At 43.0% G+C, this 3,375-nt stretch overlaps 1 long non-coding RNA gene across 1 annotated transcript; it reads right to left on the bottom strand.

Moving 5' to 3' along the window:
- Positions 1–379: 379 nt before the first annotated feature.
- LOC109144027 lies at positions 380–3,000 on the bottom strand. The gene is made up of 2 exons (XR_002044505.2): positions 2,706–3,000; positions 380–661 (listed from the first exon to the last, which is right to left on the bottom strand). It is a non-coding gene; the product is annotated as an uncharacterized LOC109144027 (long non-coding RNA).
- Between the last annotated feature and the right edge of the window lie 375 nt (positions 3,001–3,375).

A 3,375-nucleotide genomic window follows, 5' to 3' on the forward strand; every position in this document is an offset into this window, starting at 1 on the left:
TAAGGCTGAGGATAAAGATGCAGTTGCACTACTTGAAGTTGCTGTTGCCTCCTAAATGGTTGGGGTTTGGCCCCGTGCTATTGCTTCTGGAGTTTGAAAGACTCACAGGAAGCCCTGATCTGCTCTAAGACAAATTAATTGGGCGAAAGAATTTAACCTGTTGTCTTCAGTCTCCTGGCTTTGACTGAGAGGGAGATTTGTTACAAATGTCTCCACCAGCTGATTTGTGGTGGCAGCTCCTCTCCAGCTCTAGGAGGTTGAGGAGCACCTTAGGGCAGCAGCAGACTCTTTAAACTTGACCAGATGAAGATGCAACAAACACACGAATGGGAGACTTCACCAGCCTTTAACAAGTCTGGAACACGATTTGGTTGCTTGCTAAAAAAAAAAAAAAGAGCAGGCTGCCTTGCAGAGGTGTAGCATTTGCAGTTAGGTAGAACTGGATACGTCACTTGTAGGTCACCTGGTGATGAGCCCTCAGAGCCTTCCAGCCATGGGTCAGCAGCTGCATTCAACCCAGAACCGAAATTACAGCCAGGCATTGTAATTGTATGTTTGCTTTCCTCTGGGTCGAACACTTTTCAGGCATCGTTTCTTCTGTGGGTGTCTGACATCTGCCACAATCAGCCTTCATCTGAGTTGGGCTCCTTAATCAAAGTTTCTGGATTAGGAGTGTACAGAAATTTTGTATTAAACATAAATCGTTAACGTTAGTTAAAAACCCATTCACCTTGTCTTCAGCACTAATTCAGCCCAAGGTAAGGACCTACATTTTCTATCCTGTGCACAGTAAAAATCCCAGGAGAATAAAAAACCCACAAGAACTCATAATTCGCAATGCTACTTTTCCCCCAAAATAGCTTTATTGGGGAGCAAGAAGGGAGACAATTTCTGTTACAGTACTTGAAAGCCAGTTTCATGACTCTTTCTCAGATTGACAGTAATACCGATTCCACCCAAACAACTCAGCCTGAAACAGACAACTCATAATGTTAAAGTTCAGGACAGTTACAGTTGACTGAAAAAGGGACTCAGAATGGAAATTGTCGTACAACTGCTATGTTATGACTTCTGCCAGATCTGGAGATAAAACTAAAAGCAGCCATTTTCTTCAGATTGATTTGGTTCTCTCTTATGTGGAATGACAATAATAACATCTAAATGATAGCACTGCTTGGAGCTCTCTCATTTTTTTTCCAGAGGAATAAATACATTGTATTCAAAGCCACAAAATCCTTGGAATTCACAGCACTCAGTGAAACCAAAAGTGATCAAACAAGCACTAGTTTAATAAATTCTGATATGCACATATGTTCCAACAGGGAGTACGTTGTGTTTTACTTGGGTAAAAGCAGAGTCCCAGCACACTTAATGCTCAACTGTTTTCTCATCAGAATCTCTTCTGTCATACCAAATAGGTCACTGTGTGGAAATCACAGCCACATTTTAAGTAGATTGAGTTAACTTTATGAATGCATCATAAAATGGGAACTTCATAACTTCCTATTGACACTGTTTTACAGTCGCAATTTACCATTCTAATGGCACTATTTAGGAAACAATGACTGAACTACAATGAGATAATTAAGGAATAATGTCCATTACTTCAAAGTATACAAAGCAGTAAACAGCTGCCAAAAGTGATTAATAGCCGAGGTGAAGTTAAGACATTTAATCAATCTAATAAACCATTTATTGCAAGAATATAGCTGCTTACACTAACTATGAGACATTTATCTTATTGATACAAACTGCAGTATTTTCCTTTCTTTAGGATGTAGCATCACGAGACCTTGATTGTTCTCCCATTAAAGTCAAGGATAAAACTCCCATTGTGGGCCCAGGGTCAAGACTTCACAGAGCTGATACCAATGAAAATAAATGCTTCCTTTTAATGTAGAACAGTTCTGATAAAAACATTTCCCCCCCCACCCCCCACTATTATAAAACATCTTGTGGCATTGAGAGAGGGACACATTTTAGTAGCAAGGACAAATGTCAGAAGTCATGATGAAAACCTGGATCTCCTATTAGCTGGTGCTGCAATTCCCGGCTAAGTATTGTTTAGTCTGTACCTCCACCTCTGATCTGTGACAGAGAGGTGAAACCATTTCCTCGTTCCATGGGATTATTTAGGATTTAGCTCATGTGGCATACAAAGAAACTGTAGAAGATACTGTACACACTTCGGAGTGTTCCTAAAGTAAAACCAAAAAGGATACAACACGGATTGCTCTTGATTCTGTAACATCTGTGTAATAACTGGCCCAGGAAGGAGAGTGCTGGGGGTGGGAAAGGCTGATCCCATGCCCAGGGGAAGGGACCTGTTTCCGAGGTTACAGCAGCACTGCCAGGACAAGAACGGCTCTGCTTCCTCAGCTTCCGTTCTGCTTCCCTCTACTCTGCAAGAGCGTGGGCTTTCCACAGCTCCTCAGTATCCTGCTTTTTTGCTCTCCACCTTAGGCTGGAGGGGTGAGGGAGCTGCATGGCAGCAGCAAAGGGACAAGTGCAGGGAGAGACAGCCCCTCCTGGCACGCCCTCTCACCCTACTTCCCCCTTATATATCGCCACAAACAGCAGTTCCCCCTCTAAACTGAAGCAAATGCCAAATTCCTGACTAAGATGAACACACAGCGAGCTGCTTGACTGGAGTTTTACGACATGAGTTGCAGAAACAATCTTACCAGCATTAAAATCATACATACCACATTGGCTCGAGGTGAACATTGCATTTGTCAAGCCTTGCAAAACGTGCTTTTCATCAGACAAGACGTTTCTGTCTCCTCATCCCTGCATAGGAAAGAGGCATTGGAACACATGTTCTCCCACCACACAGTACAATTTCCCTTTCCCTTCAAAGAAGTGGAAGACGTTCTTAGCGCTGGATGACTCCTAAACTTGCTCTGAAGCAATTCTTTTGTCCTAATGGTAGCAGGAAGCTTCTTTGGTTTTACCCAAATATAAATATTGATACAGAAACTCATACCAGATAATAACAGAGGTATGAATTTATTGTTTCAGCAAAAGCTCCTATGCAAATTAACCCTCAGATAATTAAAAATGCCTCCAGTGCCTGGGCGGGTAAAAGATCAAGCACTTGCTGGGTTACAACATAACCAGTGCTGTGATAAAGCTGCATAATAGCTCAGGAGCAGCAGCTCCCAGCCTTCCCAGGCAGCAGGGCTAATTCCACCAGCCAACATGTACCAACTCCTGCTCATCTGCGCCCGATCCAGCCTGCAAGGGACTGTTTGTAACTGCAAGACTCTTGTCTGGAGAAGCCAAAGCCAAGGAGCAGGTTGGAACTTGCACAGTTGGATGCAATGCAAGCAGTGGCATCGCGCTCACTCCCCATGCAAGTGTTTGTCATAAGAG

This window comes from Corvus cornix, chromosome 2, assembly GCF_000738735.6.
Source record: "Corvus cornix cornix isolate S_Up_H32 chromosome 2, ASM73873v5, whole genome shotgun sequence".
Taxonomy (NCBI): Eukaryota; Metazoa; Chordata; class Aves; order Passeriformes; family Corvidae; genus Corvus; species Corvus cornix.